The sequence below is a fragment of the Propithecus coquereli genome, unplaced genomic scaffold (genome assembly GCF_000956105.1).
Source record: "Propithecus coquereli isolate 6110/MARCELLA unplaced genomic scaffold, Pcoq_1.0 Scaffold80, whole genome shotgun sequence".
NCBI lineage: Eukaryota > Metazoa > Chordata > Mammalia > Primates > Indriidae > Propithecus > Propithecus coquereli.
Genome location: NW_012154174.1, coordinates 7972890 through 7992691, shown reverse-complemented (window position 1 = coordinate 7992691; position 19802 = coordinate 7972890).

Sequence of the window (19802 nt, the reverse complement as noted above, 5' to 3'; positions counted from 1 at the left end):
CTGGATAAAACCATTATAAAACCATTTCTCCAGAGTCCTGTGAAACCTGGGCTCTTCAGGACTCCTGTGTGTGACAGAAAACATGGCTATGTTCAGCCCCTGGGCAGCGGTCCTCAAAGGCTCTACAGGAATTGGCCACAGCACGGGACCAAGAGCGGTGAGGATGCTCCATTCGTGGGTGCATTTCCAAGGCACAGGGAGGACTGTTCTCTGCCCCTTGGTCTCACTCATGGGAGTCAGTCCCTTCCCATCTACCCAGAGGTTGTCCCAGCAACCGGGCTCTGAGAGCAAAGGCTCTCGATGCTCTCGCTGCTCCCTTTACCTTCAATCCCCTCCCAATTCAGCCAGCCTGGGGACTGTCTGCCTCCTTTTGTCATTTGACGAAGAATAATCATATGCAGTCATGGTGTACAACATGATGTTTTAAAATATGGATACACTGTGGAATGGCTACATTTGAGCTAATTAACATACATATCACCTCATATAGTCAGTATTTTATGTGGCGAGAACACTTAAAACCTACACAGCAATTTTCATGTATACAATACAGTGTTATTAGTTCAACTCTTTTAGTTGCCACACAGAAGTGACATCAGGTAGTATTTGTCCTTCTCTGTCGGGTCTCTTTCATGTAACATAATGCCCTCCAGTTTCATCCATGTTGTCTCAGTGACAGGATGTCCTTCTGTTGAAAGGCTGAATAGTATAGCTGTGTCCCCAACACACCCCCTTGCTGGCCCAAGTAGAACCATCCCTTGAGAAGAATTAGGAGAATCAAGACTCCGTACAGTGACCCCTCTCCTGCTGCCCCATCCTCTTCTCACACAAACTCTCCCATCACAGCATCCAGACCTGGATGCAGGCTGAGTTCCTCCACTGCCAGCAGGAGGCTCCTTGGGGGCATTCCGTTGTTCTCAATGTCATGAAACAGCATATCGATGACCATTTCTATGCTGTGTGACCCCGGAGCCAGGAGGACTGATGTACACACGTCCTCCAGTTCTCCTTCTGGCTTCTGGAAAGAGAAGGACTGGCTGTTCCCAGGGTCATCCCCAAGACAACTCCCCAGGCTTCTGAGAATCAGCTTTCATCAATACGTGATTCTCTTTTCTCAAGAGGGCAGGAGCTCACTCACCTCAACCCCCCACCCATCCAACAATTACCTTTCCAGTGCTGGAGGGCAAGAGTGTCCTTGAGTGTGCAAGAGGACAAGGAGACAAGAAGGGACAAGTTCTCAGGCTGCAATGTCTGTGGCTTGTGTGTTGGGGTGAGGGTGGGGACTGGAGGTTCCAAGGCACAGAGCGTCCCCTGTAGCTGCAAGTGAACCATCAGGAAGGTGGATGGAAGTGGTGGAAGCAACTTTGGAAAGTCCCTGGGAGGTCAGAGGTCCAGGTCACAAGACAACTGTGCCAAGGGAAGGCAGGTAAACTGGAAGGAGGATACCTCCCCGGTAGTAGTTAACCAAGAAAATAAGACGGCAGATTAACCCAGCATCATGAAAGTAACTACAAAACTATGTAGATGGATAGACAGGTTGATCTCATGAACATTCAGTGTAGAGGTGGGTTAGCACACTGGTGAGTGGATTTAAACAGGTTAGAAAATGGAGTGGGAAAACTAGTTGGGTCACAATAACAAAGATGACTGCCTATGATATCCCAGAAGGAAGTTGTGGACTCAGTCTGAGGATCTGGTCAGGTGCTGAAGCCAATAGCACAAATCCTTCCCATTGTCCATCTCAGCTCTCTTGCCTCATCCCTTCCCTTCATTACTGTGTCTGCCGTTCTGCCTAGGTCACAGTTCTTGAGGTGCACTCAGGGTGCAAGATATAGGCTTGATCACACTGTTTAGAAACTTGAGGTGCTTATATCCCAGGTTCCAACTGGGTCCAAATGTCATCACCCACCAAAAGAGAACTCCTGAGCTCAGACCCAGGGCCCTTTCTTTCCTTTCCCTCAGCCTAGAGGCAAGGGCTCCCCACCATTCTCTTCAGATACAAGATGGTTATATCTGCCACCATCTGGCATCGTGCATGTGCCAACTCATTGTTTAGGATTTTGACTTGTAGCAACTTGAATGTGTCTAGCATATTCTCTGCAAAAACCTAGAGGAGAGAGGGTACTCAGGAAGAAGGGAAGGCTAGAGGGTGGAAATAATAAAGAGAATGACAATCTCTGGCAGAGAAAGGAAGAGGAGGAGTGAGTGTGGAGAGAGGATTCCAGCTGGACCAGTGGTTGTGGGAGTGGAGAAGTTATGGGTCACACGAGGGACATGGGAACCAGACCTGGAGCCGTGAATGAACTGCACCAAGTCATGACCTGCTCACAGGAAATTTGTCTGGATAGGTGCCCACCCAGCTAAGTGGAAGGAGGTGTCCTACCTTGGCTGGAGCCAGAAAGATGTCTGAGATACCCTTACCTTACCAGCTCTTTGCAGTGACCCCACAAAGCTGTTCTTGGGCACATTGGATATATGCCATTCCAAGTCCCTTCTAGCAGACTCTGCGTAGTCCTCTACCGGGGACGAGGGATCCACGGCTGCTGGGCAGCACTTAGGGATAAGGAGGTTCCCATGGCTGCTGATGTGTCTGTAAGGAAGAAAATGGGGGGTGTTTCTCTTCTGCTGGACGTGGTTATTTTTTTCAGGGTATACCTTTCATCATGGATGGTGAAGACACGCAAAGAATAATGCTTAAGAATCAGAAGATGGAAGCTTGGCTCCAGACAAGACTTTGCACCTCCCTAGCAACGTTTCCTTAGACAATTTGCCTAAGTTTTAGGGCCTCTATTTCTTCACATGTAAAGGGGCATATATGACCCTTGGGGGGTGTTGGAAGTGTTCTAGATGTTGACATATGTATCAAAACTCCTTGAAGTGTACACCTAAAATTGGTGAATTTTAAACACATATAAGTTATATCTCAATACGGTTGATATTAAAAATCAATGGTGGTTGTACAATAGTGTGAATGTACTTAATGCTACTGAACTATACACCTAAAAATGGTTAAAATGGTAAATTTTATGTTATGTACATTTTATCACAATTAAATGAAGTGCCCACCTAAAATCAATTGCATTCTATATACTGACAATAAACAATTAGAAAATAAACTTTTGAAAAGAGCATTTAAAATACGGCCCAAACCAAAAAATACCAAGGAATATATCTAGTAAGAGATGTGCAAGATCTCTACACTGGAAATCATAGAACATTGCTGGGAAAAAAGTAAAGAATACCTAAAGAATTAGAGGACTATATCATGGTCATGGATTGGTACACAATAGTTTAAGGTGTCAAATTTCCCTGATTTCATAAATTTTATGCATTATTCTTTGATTAATTTCTTCAAATTACTCTAAACAGAAAAAAGGAAGACATATTCAACAATACTAAATGTAGCAAACAGTTAAGTAAGGAGTTGAAATATCCAAATCTGTTAGCCAGGGAGTCAGTATTGACCCTAAAAAAATATTTCACTGAGTTGTTAGGGCAAGAAGGCACATGGCTTTGGGTTTAGATGGAGGTAAGAATGCTGACAGCATACTGCCTAAGAAAACCATGCTTACCATATACATGAAGTTCTCTTTATTAACTGGTGGGACTTAATCTCTCCCACTCACTGCATATGAAGGAACAAAATGGAAAACAGAGTATCCAACTGGGCACTTTTCCTGTCCCTGGAGATCCCTGTGTCATCTCCAGAAAGAGTGACATGCTCCCCATCAGTGAGAAAAAGAATGAGTCACATTCTCTTATTCCTTCACTCAGCACACACATATTAAGAGCCTCCTATGGGCCGAACTTGCCAGTCCCCCTAGAGGACAGGGACACAGCCAAGTGGCTCACGGGTCCTTCTCCTCTAAGAGATCCCTGCACAGAAACATACTCATTTCACCAGCACACAGTACCTGATATAAAAGGCAATAAACAGAGGAGAGATGCTGGAGGCCATTGCCGCAGCCCTCCCCCTCTCCTCAATGGCCCACCTGGAATAAACGCCTCCCCAACTCCCAGCCAGGGAGGAAAAACTCAGGGGCCCTTGATTAGATCCCTCCAGCACTCAGTCAACTACTTCCTGGAGACTAAGACAATATGCTGAATCTGTGAAGAAGCCAGTTATTTCTGTGTTTCTCAACATCAAAGCACTTGTGTGCCCAGAGAAATCTGGAAAGATTCGGTGCTATGGGTCATGGCTTCCACAGCCACTCCCATCCTCATTTGCCTTGGGCCTAACTGACCTCACACCCTCCAGCTGTGTTTAACACTTTCATAGAAAAAGTGACTACTACAAAGAAAGATAAACTGACAGGCTACTTTGCCTAACTTCTAACATGAAAATCTCTGCAAAGGCAACCAGTCAAAGTGAGCAAGACTGCCTCTCAGTTGCTGTAATCACGGTCTCTCACTGTTCACACTCACAGTGCCAACTGGACTCTCAAATATTCCCATTTGGCCACCTCCAAACCCTGGAATAGCAGCTCTGCCAGGAAGTCTATCTGGATGGAATAGGGCATGAAGGGAAATGCAAAATGGATGGCATGAACCTTCTGGGTTCTATTAACCATGGTCCTGGGAAAAAATCAATAAATACTGTAGCCAGGAAGGGGATTGAGCAGTCTCCATACTTGTCATAGAATTTCCCCTTGGTTGTACACTTCCCTGCAAGCAGAGACCATGTCCTCTCCATCCTTTGCATGCCCATGTGAAGCTATACTGGAATCGTGCAGTGCACCCAGGGAAAATAAGTGGCTATAGCAGGATGCAGCCTAGGAGAGCCCCCAAACCAAACCTCCACTACCATTCTACCACTGCTTGGATACCACTGTAATGCCCCTATAAAAGGCTTGCAGGTGTGTCGCTCCATGAATTAGTATTAAACGTGCCTGGGGACAGGATTTGTCTTAGGAGTTTTTCAAAGTTTTGCCCTGAAAGAATATGTGAATGTGTTGGTTTGCATTTTGAATGCTGTTACATTGGGAAGGGCGTCTCTGAAAGGCAGTAGCGGCTGTATCCCACGAGGCGCCACGTTTCTCAGACCTAAAGGATTGGATTTGCTTTGTAAAGCATAAGTAAATCTGTTAAAAACTATAGGCTGAGAGCTGACAATGGAGTGCCCTCTGGAACAAACAGCTTCCCGGAAACAACAGCTTCCCGAATGGCTAAAAGCAAAGCTTTTGTTTAAACCGCTCTAGACTACCTGTCTCCATTCACAATAACCTAATAAACATGTAGCCTACATATCTCTGTTTAACCCCTCTGTTTAAATGGTAAACTTACCTTAGAATTTAGAAATTAACCTTTGAAGGATTTTGTAACCGTTTGCTCACGTAAATAGAATTAGTTAAAGAATCTGTAGAAGCCTTCTGTAAAAGCCTTTTGAAAATCTGTTAACCTGAGAGGAACAACCTGCTGTTATGTAAATCTGTTACCCCTGACAATTGTTCACTATTTCCTATAAGTTACCATGTAAGACCTCATTCGGGGCTTTTGAGACCCACGGAGAGGTCTAAGCCCCCTGAGCTCCCACTTTGCCTATAATCTTTATAAACTTATAAAACTATATCTTTGTCTCAGTGTATTCTTTTATTTCTTCCATTTTCTATTTCTCTCTATTATTTTCTTATCCCTTGCAACTCTACCAAAGGGACCTGGTTTTTTGCAGGGAACACTGGCCACGTTCCCCGCACAGGTGTCCTCTGGAAGATGTGCCCCAGTGGGGTCAAGGAAGATCTCTCTGAGGACTGTTGCAGCATTCTGCTCCCATGTCTCTGCACTGCAGCATTTGCATGCCACAGCTGCTCCACTGGACCCTGCTGTGGACATGTGGAAAATCATGGCACGCGGGCAGAGAAGTATGAGCACCACTGTAGGAACGGCACAGGTGAGCACATACACCCATACCTTACAGATACCTTTAGTTTGATTCTTAGTTCACCCTGGCCTCCATTTCCAGTACAGATAAGAGCTCCTCCCATATTGTTCTGGCCTAAGAAATAACAGCTTTCTCTTTGGCTCCAGACTACAGAGTTCTCTTCAAAGACACTGAGCTCTGCCTGGAACAGCTTCCCAATACTGAGATGACCTTATTTCTATTTCCCCGCTGGACCAAAGTCTACAAGGAAGTTCTGCTCCATGTTTATATCATATTCTGTCTCCTCTTCCGAACCTGTTTTCTCTGAGAGGACTTTTACCTCCCCCTTTCCTCCTTCAGTCACCATCTGGAGGACCGACTCTACCATCCTGGTCCCCACACCTCTCTCATTGCAACCTATTTCCAGGTCCATCTAAGTACAAATGTTCACAAGTCTAAAACCAATCTTGTTAATATTAATAGATCCAACACCCATCCTTACTACTCCAGCCTCATGAAGACAAGTGACAGTGTCAATCCATTTAGAAGGGGGAAGGTAGCGGCCATTATGTTCTTCTACTTATAGTTTAGGGGCCATTGAAATGACCAGAGACACACGCAGGTGGAGGGATTACCACAAGAAGGATGACTGGAGAAAACTAGGAGAATTCAGTGCTGAGAGGGAGCTATGCCATTGAAAAGCCACGAAAGCACGAGAGAAAGGGGAAGAAGAAAGGGACGTCGCACATTCTGAGCACCTGCTAGGTGCTAAACCCTCTGCAGGCCCTTTTCCTTTTAGGCTCTCCTTTGATCTCTATAACACCGCAAGGATACAGCTGTGTTCTGATGCTTGCAGATATTATATAATTGCTCAAAGTCACAGCTAACAAAGGGAAAGCCAGGGATTCAAACCAAGGTCCACACGGCTCTGTTCCAGTCAAGTTCTCTGGTTGCAAGGGAGAACTAGCAAAAGGAAAAGGGAGGCATGCCGAAAGTATACACGGTGAGAGACTAAGAACTGAGACTATCTGGGAACACCAAGAACAGAAGCTGATGACAAGGTGGGACTTCTTGCAGACTAGAACTGCAAGGTGGCTTGGGTTTCAAGACAGCTCCAGGAACCTCACCGACAAGTAAATGCCCTGTATTTTCATTCTCCTGCTTAGGCAGGTGCCAGATGGAGCCACAATCCAACTGCCTCAGCTGGCTCAGAGTTTCTGATGACCCCAAACTTTCATCCCTCTACCTTTTATCTTCAGCTCCCACTGCCAAGTGAAAATGCCTGTCCTGCTTCCCACTTTTAAATCCCAAGGGAAAAGTCAGAGCACTGGTCAGCCTACAGACCGTGTGGTCGGGCACCCGGCCCGACCGAATCAGCTGGGCCTTGCGTTTGCTGCTCCCCCTGCCTGGAGAACGATGGGTCCTCCATGTTTAGGCCTCAGCTCACCTCCTCAGAGAAGCCTCCCACTCTATTTGGCCACCCGACATAGTGTTCCTACACCCCCCACACCCCCCAGCTCTCAGTAACTCTCTCAGCACATTACCCTGTATTTAATTTCTTTCATTCTTAGCACTATCCGAACTCATTTTATTTGTTGGTCTCCCCCAGGAATACAAGCTACGTAAAGGGAGGAACCTTGTTTGTCTTGTTTTTGCCGGGCTCCAGGACTCAGAACTAGGAGTTGCAGCTCCTTGCAGGCATTCAAAATAACAATCTGATGAATGAATGACTAGCCAGCCAGATGTGGGCCTGTCAGTAGAGGGCTCTATTCTCGGGAAGGGTGGGTAGAAGGGGTCTCATGACTTGACTATCTAGTCCAAGGGCTGGTTAATTAATGATTTCAGATTGTTTTCATATAACCTCATAACTACACTATTGGTCAGTATTTTTCTTAGCTTTATTTTATAGGTGAAGAAACGGATTCAGAAAAAGTTAAGTGACTTGCCCAAGGTCACTCAGTAAGTGACTGGACCCAGAAATGGAAGCATATCTGCCAGACCCTGAAGGCTTTGAGCTTCATATTGCATCACTCTTCCTCCCACCAGGGCAAGCAGGGTGAAAAAGACAGACTTGGTCGCCACACTCTAGAAGGACAACATTAAACAATACAAAATAAAAGTCATTATTATTTCACTTCCCTAGGGGTGGTCATTAGGGATCTCATTAGTCCAGAAGCTGCACCAGCTACATCACAGTTCAAGAAATGTTTAGATGGATCTGAGAATGATGGATTCACTAAGTCCCACCAAGGACACGTGGTGTAACTTTCTCAGATTTCCTCGTGGTGGCTCTTGGAGGACAACCATGAGCTCCCACGCAAGTTCTCCTCAGAATGTTCCCTCACGGCTAAGGCACACACCGGCACAGCGAATCTCATGCCCATTATACCAGCTAAGATCTGCAAAAGGACTTCAGGTACATGTGAGTTCTCAAACTGCTCAATTTCTTCAGTCCTCAGTTATCACTTGTTACATACTTATTGAGTGTAAACTGTTGTTATGGAATGCACAGTGGCTCCCCAAATTCATGTGTTGAAGGCCCAACCCCCAATGTGGCTCTATGTGGAGATAAGGCTTTAAGGAGGCAGTTAAGGTTAAATGAGATCGTAAGTGTGCGGTCATAATCCAACAGCATTGCTGGCTTTATAAGGAGAGAAAGAGAGAGAGAGATCTGGGTCCACCAGGTGAGGGCGCAGACAGAAGGCGGCGTCTGCAAGCCAGAAAGAGGCGCGGCCAGCAACCGCCTCTGCCAGCACCCGGAGCTCAGACTTCTCAGCCCGCGGGGCTGTGAGAAAACGAATTAGTTGTCTAAGCCACCTTGTCTGTGGTGTTTTGTAGTCGCAGCCCTGGCAGACAGAGGCAGCTGTCTCCTAGGCACTATAATACTGCTATGCTCCTCAGAGGCTGAACTTCACGCCTGGAAAACACCACAGCCCCAGGAGAACAGCTTGTCTGCACCTGCTGGTAACCCGATGCCACGTCACACTGCAGTGCCGCCAGGCTGCGCCAGCCGGGGACAGCCGGGCCCATCACGCCCACACTCTCGCCTTCCTCTCTCCTGTCTCCCCTGCCATCTCCGTTCTCTGAGCTCTCACACTGTGTGCGACCCACCCCGTGTTTATTAGTATTTATGTCCACTCCTATGACACTGCCGCCAGTAATCTGCTCACCTACATTCACCCCGGTCTCTTTACGCGACCCCGCTCCGCCTTAATTGCCAGGTCTATGGGCCGGTAGAACTGCAGAGCCCTTGACAGGATGGGCTCTAGGGTCAGGAGGCAAGATTGGGCTCCCAGCTGTGTCCTTGCTGAGGTTCGTACCTCTAAGCCTCAGCTGCCGCACCTGTGAAATGGACACGGTAATAGTGCTCACCATGATCTTGTGGAGAAATGTACAGACGACGGAGGATACAGTCCTCGAACGCGTTCTACAGACCGCCAGAAAAGATCAGTTTTGAGACCGCTGGGCCAAGCCAAGCCAAGTCAAGAACCTGACAGGCAATACCCGTTAGAATTCCCACGAGCCTTGACAGTTTAACTGAAGGTGGCGCGTTCCTTGGTCTGGCCTTCCTTCTCTCATTGGCCTCTCGACTGTCCATCAGACAGTGGCTCCGCCCCTGAAGTTTCTGACCGTTTTCCCAGGCCGATTCGCCCCGCCCCTTTGCAAATGTGGTCCCACGTGAGCACAGCCGCTCCGGCTTACCGCGATGCCGCGCCCCCGGTTGCGCGTGCAGGAAACCTTCCTGTCAGCCAAGCCCTGACTGAAAACTTTTGGTTCCTGTCAGACCCCTCCCTCCCCAGTCAGCCGCTGGGCTCTGGCGGGAGGGATGGCGGCTCTCGCTCTCCACCACAGCTAAGTTCCGGACCCAGGAGAAATCCTGGGGCCCAGCAGAACACTCAATGTTCAGGAAAGTGTCCCAGCTCTGCAAAGGGCAGCTGGAAATGGATTTAAAATGGCAGCGCCGCCCCATCATGATGCGCCACCCGCCAAAGCAGGCGTTTCCGTGCGCCGCCTCCACGAGCACAGCGGAGCCTGGCGGTGCCCAACTCCCTGCTCAGGGCTGCGAAGTAGCGCTTTTATCCCATGGTGGTCTGTATCTTGGGGAAAAAATTCCTCCCCAGGTGAAAGTTTTTATTTTGGAGTTAGTCCAGGACAATTTTGGGTGTGATGTGTGAAAACCTGAGCCTAATTCCTTCAGAGTTTTGTGTTATTCAAGAATGGAAGAGGTTCGTTTTAAAATGTACTCCACCTTTTAACAGGGACTGTGGCCATTAGGGTGTTCCCCTAACTCAGAAACGGCCCAGCCTACACAATTAGGGCTTGGCAGGAAGGGAGTTCTTGGGGAGAAGGTGTAATGCAGGTGAACTGAAGGGAAGTCGGGCAGTTGGTGCGATCGTGGGGTCAGGAACCTGCTACATCCCTCTCACACCTCTAGCGCCTCAACCCGGGAAAAGCTCCCTGAAGCAGCTGGCGCGCCCCGTGTGCCTGTGTGCACGTTGCACGTGCCTGCGTGTATGTGTGTAGTAAACGTGCGTGTGATTGCGAGTGCGTCTGTGTCGGCGAGTGTGCACGGGTATCTGCGTGCGAGTGTGCGTGTTTACACGTGCGTGCGTGTGTATCTGCGTCTGTGCGTGCGCGGCAGCACGCTCTGTGGGGAGGGCATTCTGAGACCCAGCGGGGCTGTCCGGGGCCGTCCCTACTCCTCCGCAGTCCCTTTCCACTCTCAGGAAACTAGAGCGCTGCCGCGGGTGCAGCTAGATTCTTCTGCAGTGTTGGCCTCGCACCGTGGAGGCGCAGGTAATGGCTGATACCCGAAAGGTGGCTCTGGGATAGTCACGTTTCCACCTTTCTAGGACAACGGCCCAGGGGTGGCCTCGGGCGACCAGTGGGGCGAGGCCTGAGGTGAGCTGGCCGGGATCTTTGGCCTGTCCCTTTAACCCCGTCGCTGGGCAGGAGCACGGGAGGTGGGCTCCGGGTGGCACCCAAGCGCCCCCAGGTGCCTTCACCTCTGTCACCTAGGCAGCTGTATTTCCGATGCTGCCTGTGGGCCATGGCCAGTCTCCTTGGCTTGGCGTCAGCCTGGCCTCCCTCCTCCTCCTCCTCCTCCTTTTCTCTCCGGGCAGCCCCTCCCCTTTATCCGCCCAAGATTAGAGGTGGGCACTCCCCACCCCCACCCCGGCCGCCACCCGCTTCCCAAGCACACACACTCATCCCACTTGAGTCCTGGGGCAGGAACTCGGGAAACTTCCAGCCCTGGCAGCAGCGCGAGCTAGGTGCAAGACGCAGGAGCCAGCGGCCCGTCCCCCTCCGACTCTCCGGTGCCGTTGCCTGCTGCTCCCGCCACCCGAGCAGGCCCAGTGCCACCCACTGCTCTGTCCTTTGCTTGTGCTCGATGCCCGACCCTGTCCTGGCGGAATCTCCTTATCATCTCTTTATTTTCCGACTGCCCAGGGCTCTCTCTCTCTCTGTTGGGGAGCGGGGGGCGGAGAAGAGGAGGAGGAATTCTTTCCGCGCCTAACTTTTCAAGGGACGCAATTCACTGCAAGTCTCTTCCTTTTCCAAGCCGCCTTCCAAGCGCTCCCGTGCCCGCAACTCCTGATCCCAAACAGAGAGAAGAGCCTCTCCAACCTCAAGCCCTCTTTTCCTTGCCCTCCCCTTCCCTCCTCTTCTCCCTCCTCCCGCTCCAGAGTCACCTCCACCTCCCGCATCCACCTGCCGCCGCCGCCACAACCCGGAGCGCCCTCTGTCCTCCTCCTCCTCCCCCTTCTGTCTTTTCGGCAGCCGCTGGACCTTGGGGCTTGACGGTGGCAGCGGCGGCGGCCTAAGCCGAGCAGCCCTCGCAGCACACCGGCCCCCGGCACCCAGCCTGCTTCTCCAGCCCTGCCACCTGATCCGCTGAAAGGTGATGAGCAGGTGGGCGCAGTTGAGGCGAAGCGGCTGCGGGGGCTGCGGGAGGGCGGATGAGCGACGACAGCGCCGGGCAGCCGTCCGCTCCAGCCCAGTGACAACCTGCGGCCCCCGCGCGTCGGAAGAGAGGACGCGGCCAACACGCGAAGCAGCAGGAAGTCGGTACGCGGGCGCGGCGCGAGCACCAGCCAGCCCCATTCCCCTGCCAGGGCACCGGGATGCGCCGAGCGAGGGAGCCCAGTCGCCGCGGCCACCGCAGGGTGCCCGCAGGCGGCCGAGGCCCCCCACGAGTGTGCCGCGGAGCCCCGGGGTGGGGCGCAGGGGCGGGCGGAACCGGGAAGGCGGGAGGTGGGGTCGGGCGGAGCGCTTCCTGGAACTGTCGCTATCGTGCGCTGTCCTGAGTGACGCGGTGTCGCCTGACGACTGGAAGCGGCCGGGGTCGACGAGCCAGGGCTCCCCAGTGCTTTCTGCACCGCTTTTGCAATTGCCCGGGGAGAAGGAGGTGCCGGGGACCCGGGCGCTCTGGCCCATCTGGGCTGAAGGGGCTTAGTCCTGGGGACCGGACTCTTTGTCCCGCTTCCCATGGCTGCTCGCGGGCGGGGGACCGGCGCGCCGCAGTCGCCCCGTTGGCGCCCTCCACAAGCTCTCAGTAGCCCAAGACTCGCGCGCTCCCGACGAAGCACACGTGGGGACCGGACTGCCGGGTCCTCCTAAGGCTCTTTAAAAGCAGTGCGGCAGCCGCCAGAGGAAGCCCGGGGAAGGGGGAGTGGGGGAGCCTGGGCCCTGGGGGACGAGGTTAACTCATTCGGCCAAGGGCGCGTTGAAAGGGGTGTCCGAGAGAGTGCACGGTAGCTAGGGTCGCTTCCTCGTCAGGCACCCAGTCTCCCTTTTGCCCCTAATCCCGCGCCTCAGAGCTGCAGACATTAAATGTTCTTCTCCTAGACGGGTGGCTCGGGGTTGGGAGGCGACGATCGAGGGGAGCCTGGGACCCCGCTGAGTGAAGAGTTTTATCCGCGGATGCAACCGATTAAGCGCGCAGCCAGCGCTTGCTGAGCTGCCCAGATCCCAGGGCTGGGGTTTGGTTCGCTGCAATTGCCAAGCCTGGGCGGGCAGGGTTGCAGCGCGATGTTTCTATGGAGAACATTTAAGCTCCACTTCCTTGGGCTTGAAAGCTTCTTCTTGGCTCCTTAGCCTTACATCTCTTCCTTCCTGGCAAATAGGCCAATTAGAAAATAATCCTGGAATCCCAAAGCTGCCTGAGAACAAGGTGGGGAAATTGAACAACGTTTGTCTGCCAGTGTATTTTAGAAAAACTGAGAGTTGTACCTTTTTGAATTCATCAAAGGAAACAAACTAATCTCGAGTCCCTTGAGTTCTCCCCCTCTGCCCAAGGGACACTGTACACTGCCTTTGGGTCTTGTTTTACACCTCCCAGGAAGTCTCTGTCCTCCCAACCTTGTTTCCCACCCACCACCTAGGTCTCTCTAACTCTACTAATTGGCCTCCCCCCAAAAAAATCCAAAGGAAAATGCACTGGGGTCTGGAGGTGATTGGATGTTTTACTTTTGCGTTAAGACAGAGGTCACAAAGAAAGAAAAATATGTCTCCCATGTGTGCTCTGGATGTGTCCAACTGGCACTACTGGTCCCACAGACAGCTTGCAGGGAACTTCCCCAGAGACTGTAAATAGAATGCGAATTGTCACTGAGGACATCCATGTCTTTTAAGTTGATTAGTCTCAATCACAGAATCTGAATGACCTGTGAATAGATGATTCACTGGATAAATGTTTAGGATCTGGAATATTAATCATCACACTCTCTTAACCACTGAGTATTTACTACTTAGCATAAAAGCCATTTAAAGTTTTGCTAAACCTAGTGATTGTTTGAATTTCTCCTTCCCAGACACCCCATGCCTCCTCGCTCCCCACCCCCACCACCGCCCATTAGTTTTCTCAAATCCATCCCCATAAGAGTTTTCTCTAAAGAAATTCTGAAGAAAAGTTGTTTATTGTTATCAAAAGATACTTAGACTGGAGACCATGTCTGCATTTCCCCCAAGAAAGTAGAGAATTAAAGCAATTACACAGATAATTCAAGCAAAACCTCCCACTGCAGATTTACAACAATGACTTGGAAAGTTTAGGGGGAATAGAGTTATTTAGAACTGAAGAGCTGTTCACTCACAGTGTGTCCATTGAGGCATAATCGACCTAGAATGCAGGTAGGCATACAGAGACGATTAAAACTGCCTTTTCAGTATGGAAGATGGCAGAAGTATCTATGACGTTAGCTTCATATTTCTGTTGTTTGGAATGCTGGTGTAATGGATAGTGGTATTTGTATAAAATGGTTATTATTTCTGCGAGTTGCCAAATGCATCACCATGTAAACTTTTGAATCCCACCCCAGAACACCCAGGGCAAATATGAAGCTCTCACAAAACGTGGAATGCCTTCAGGAAGGCACTCTTGGCCACTTCCATGTGCTGCTGGATTTGACGTTCCCAGGGAGAGGCCGAGGCCATGTCTGTGTGGATAGCTGGCAACCAAGGAGGTATAAAGGGGAAAAGTTGGGTTTGGCATTCAAGGAAACCTCCCAGAATGGTGGCCCGGCCCCATGAGTCCAGTGCAGCGCAGGACGTGGACTGCATGTTTGTGCTCCTTCCTCCAGGAACCAGAGGGAGAGCTCCATACAGCCCCCAGCTCTGTCCTCACCTGCTATGAGTGCAGAACTGCCCAGGTGGCTGCTGGCCTCTTCTGGCCTCTTCGTGTCTCCACTGACCCATGCCTCGGAGGGCCGAGGCCACACCCTCACCTTTTGGAAGCTCACCTGCCACAAACCTTCCAGCGGGGTCCACCTTTCCATTGTTGAACCTGTTATGGGGCTTGTCCCTGTCCAGCCAGGTCACCCACTGCACCTGCTGCGTCCCCCAGTCTAGGAAGCCAAGGCAGGTGCTGGCGGCCACCACATAGGTCCTCTTCTGGCACAGGGCCACAGAGCCGATGCGTTTTCCTGGGGGAACTCAGAGGACAAGGGGGGCGACTCAGTGCTGCGTCTCCATGGGGCCAATGCGGCTCGCCACCTGCTGCACACGGTCAGGAGGTGCTGGCAGAGGCACGGATGCATTCCTCGTCCCAGGACAGTGGGCCTGGCTGCTCCCAGGCATGGTCTGGGCTGGCCTCCGTGGGCCACCTGCATTCCGCCCGAGACATCACTGCGCTGCCCTCCCCACTACACACACAGCCATCCACTGCGCGCCCGACAAGCGACTGACCTCATGTCCCTGCCTCCTTGTCTGTAAGGGGGACGGCGGGCTCTGCCTCCTGGGGAGGGTGTGAGGGCGAGTGGGGGACGCACCTAGGGCACAGCAACTGCTGTGTGGATGGTGTGAGGCCACACAGGTGCAGCAGCTCCGCATAGGCATATGATCCTGTATAGGCGTGTGAGCCCCACACAGGCGCATTAGCCTCACACAGGTGTGTGAGCTCTTTACAGGTGCGTTAGCCCCGTACAGGTGTGCGAAATCTTTACAGCTGCTTGAGCTCTTTCAGACCGCGTGTTTTCACCCCACCATGCCCCCGACCCTGCCTGACATGCAGCAGTGACGACCAGAAAATGGGCCGGAACTACCAACGCTTGGGCAGCTCTGAGTTAGGACAGGTGCCACCAGGCAGAACCTCGTGTCCGGCTCAGAGACTGCCATTCCCGTGCAGTGAGACATTTGAAGATGTTACAGCTTCTATTGACTTTTTGTCTAGAAGAGAAAACAAGTCCTGCTAATTGTTGATGCAACAACAGTCATCACTGTGGACCTACAAACTCCCACTGTCTGCAAGTACATTCGGGGTGATAGTTCCCACTTGAGATGGCCCAGAAGCAGCTGGCAGGAGCTGTAACCATGCACGGTCCCGAGGAAGTGCTCCTTGGGGAGCACCTGGGGTGCCTCAGGCCCCATCGGGGATGGGAATGAGCCAACCTGGGCCAGGCAGAGGCCAGTGCGCTCGAGCAGCCTGGAGTCCTGCGGGAGCCGGGTGGGCTCCTGGGCCAGCCCGGTCACTGCCTCCCTGTTTCCCTGTGGGACTTGCCTCAGCGACAGGAGCCCCGCTGGGGAAGAAGTGCTCGCTGAACCCCAGGGTGGTGGGGTGCGGTGCGGCGGCCGGGGAGAGGCAGGGGATGAGGAACCATCTGTAGTTCTTTGGAACCGCAGCTAAGACAGCGCCTGTTCTGCGATGGGTTCTCCTGAGCAGCGCCCTGGGGGCCTCGCCTGCCACACCTGAGTCCTGGCCCTGCCCCTGGGGTCTCCAGCCTGCCACAGGCACACAGAAAGACAGAAGGATGGACCCCCACATGTACAGCAGCCCAGCAGACATCAGGCCCGGGTGCCCAGCTCGGGCAGGAGACAGGGTGTCTTCAGCGGCCTGGTCCTAGCTCCTCTGATGCCTTACAAGAGGGAGGGCCCGGCTGAGCACACAGCCTGCTGCCGTCTGGCCTGAGGGTGCCCCGCGGGACCCCAGGGTGGGGAAGCCCTGGCTGAGTCGGTCCCTGTGCAGGTGCCTTTCACGGGCTCCTTGGGCCAGGGACGGTGGGGAGAGGGCCTCCTCATGGACCCTCCGTGACCCCAGCTGAGGGCTTGGCCTGGTGCACACAGATGTTGGTTGAGACACAGCTTCTTCCTTGTAGGAGCCCCTGGCGATGCGGTCTTGGGTGGACTGCCAGGAAGGGCGAGCTGGAAGTGTGCGCAGCCCTCCACTCTTCCTCACTCAGACCTCCGACTGTTGCCACTGCGGAATCCTACCACGTGGTTGTTCGTGGACATGGCTTTCAGAATACAAAGGGCAGGACCAAGTTATTTGCAGATTCAAGTTTGGCGAAGACAACGGTGTTGGTAAGTTTTCTCCTTGGTACCTCTGAGTCACACATTTCCCACACGACGCCGCCTTTCCCCACAGCCAGCCAAGCCTCCAGCGCTTGGTGCCCATTCCCTGTGGACACTGTGCAGTGACAGCAGTGAGGACAGGTGGAAGGAGGACCTGGCTCAAGGTGGCTCAAGGCCCGGCCACCTCTCCCTTCATCTCAGAGTGGGGGAGGAGTAAATCCCCCAGGGCCACAAGAGCATCCCAGAGAGGCTGGGCTGGGGGTGGGGTCTGCCTCACAGCTGCACCTGCCCACCCTGTGCCCAGCTCTCCCTTCCCTCGAGCGCTGAGGACCCCAAGCCTGTGTGTCTGCTCCTGCGAAGTGGCGGCAGCCCGGGATCTGGGCCTGGCCAGGTGCACCAGTAGCTTGCTAGGGACAGGGTATTTGCCGTGGATTGAGAGCGGATGCCCGCCGCCAGGCCTGGGACCTGGAACCCTGGCTCAGGCACACGTTGTGTGTGTCACCTCGACCAGAGGAGCGTTCTGTTCTGAGCCTCTGTTTTCTCTAGTGTAAAACGGAGCCAATACGGTGGTTGCAGTAGGCACCGTTGCAGGCGTCGAGCAGTTGGAAGGGCTTAATACGTTTTAAAATATCTCCTATAATTTGCAACCATCAGGCAGGAGGGGTGCTTCTACCACAGCGGAGTGGCCTGAGGAAGCACACTGTGCAGCATGGCCTCGGTGCTGACGCGGAGTGCTCCTCCCCACTAGTGCCTGGGGCACAGCTGGACTTCCGGCACCCTCCTCAGCCTCCTCACCTGGCCCCTTGATACACTCATCGCATCTGATTAAATTACGTTCCATGACGTTTGATTCCAGGGCCATCTGCTGAACCCAGAATGACCCCTCTGCCCCAGGAGGCCTGTTGGTCATCTCCCCCCCTGTCCACGAGTGCAGAGAATGGGGCCAGGGCCGTGATTGCCACATTCCCACTCGGCAGAGCCGTGTGGATGGTCTCACGGCACTAGGCTTTCATTGGAATGTCCTTTCTCAGGAATGGCTTAAGGACTGAGCAACCCGATCCTACAGAGACCTAACGTTTACTGAGTACTTCTTATATCAGACACTGCCCAGGGCCCTACGCACACTGTCTCCATGGATTCCCAAAACAGCCTTAGTGTAACTTTTTTGTATGAGTTGACCTAAATAACAAACAGAGAAATGCTCTCTAAAAGAAAACTGTTTATTCAGGAATAGAGCATTGCAGTGGGAATATGCATGCCATAATCAACTATGTGCGCATTCAGGAGACAGAGAAAGACGTTTTTAGAGTAAAAATGAGGAGGATTACCAAAATTTTTGAGCTCGCTATTCTTGTCTACAAAGATCAATAATGTGGGTGAAACCAATGTCATCTTTTTTTTTTTTTTTTTTTTTTGAGACAGAGTCTCACTGTGTTGCCCAGGCTAGAGTGCCATGGCGTCAGCCTAGCTCATAGCAACCTCAAACTCCTGGGCTCAAGCGATCCTTCTGCCTCAGCCTCCCGGGTAGCTGGGACTACAGGCGTGCGCCACCATGCCCGGCTAATTTTTTCTATATATTTTTAGCTGTCCAATTAATTTCTTTCTATTTTTGGTAGAGACGGGGTCTCACTCTTGCTCAGGCTGGTCCCGAACTCCTGAGCTCAAACGATCCTCCCGCCTCGGCCTCCCAGAGTGCTAGGATTACAGGCGTGAGCCACCGCGCCCGGCCCAATGTCATCTTCAACAGGCAGTTGCTGGGCAGATGTTCTTGCGGAAGTATTTTTTGTGTAAGTTTTGCAATGGCCTTTGTGCAAGGTTCTGGTTTTTGCTAAGGCTTTTGTGACAGTTTTTGTTATTACATATACAAGCATGAGAACCCTCTCTTCATAGACTCCCTCAGCTCGATTTATCAGGTTTTTTTGTTTTTGAACAGATATGACTCCATTTTGATTCTGACAACTTTCCTATTTCTCCCTTTTGATTAAAACCTTTGTCTGGCAGCATCACTGCTCAGTCATCCTGTGTCTAGGCTTTGATTATCCTTCAGTGCCGGGATGGACCTGTTCTGGTGCTGGTCTGGTCCCATGTTGGAGGGACTGATGGCAGCTTGCAGTCAGTGTCAAACCCTTCCTTTGCTGCGATGATGGGTCCAGTTGTCACCTGTGGTGTATGTATCATGCTCTGTAAACCTGTGTCTTGCTCTTGCCCTATAACCCTATCTTTCTCTCCTCAATAAACCTCATTTTCGTGTTTGCCTAACTTTGGCTTGTCTGGTCATTCTTTGGCCACAGGGGCGCCAATAACCGACATTTTCACACTGAAACCTGACACTAGGATATTATTGTACACTACTGTGGACTTTATAAATACTGTATGCTTAGGCTAAATTTAAAGCTTTCTTCAATAAATTAACCTTAGTTTACTGTAACTTCTTTATAAACTTTAACTTTTTAAACTTTACTCTTTTGTAATAACACTTAGCTTAAAACACACATTGTACAGCTATACAAAAAAATTTTTTCTTTATATCCTTATGCTGTAAGCTTTTAATTTTTTCAAACTTTTTTGTTAAAAACTAAGACGCAAACACACACATTAGTCTAGGCCTACACAGGGCCAGGACTGTCAATATCACTGTCTTCTCCACATCTTGTCCCACTGGAAGGTCTTCAGAAGCAATGACACATGGAGCTGTAGTCACCCATGGTAACAATGCTGACCTTCTGGAATACCTCCTGAAGGACCTGCTTGAGGCTGTCTTAGAGTTTACTTTCTTTTTCTAAGTAGAAGGAGTATACTTTAAAATAATAATGGCCGGACATGGACATGGTGGCTCACGCGTATAATCCCAGCACTTTGGGAGGCCAAGGTGGGAGGATCACTTGAGTCCTGGGAAACAGAGAGAGACCCTCTCTCTAAAAAACAAAAAATTTTTTAAAAAGTAAATACTAGGTGATAGGAATTTTTCAGCCCCATTATAATCTGGAACCACAGTCATATATGAGGTCCATCATTGACTGAAACGTCAGTTTGGTGCATTGTTGGTAAAGAATGTAAATTAGTAGTCACTATGGAAAAGAGTATAGAGGTTCCTCAAAAAAGTCAAAATTAAAAATAGAACTACCATATGATCCAGGAATCCTACTACTGGGTATAT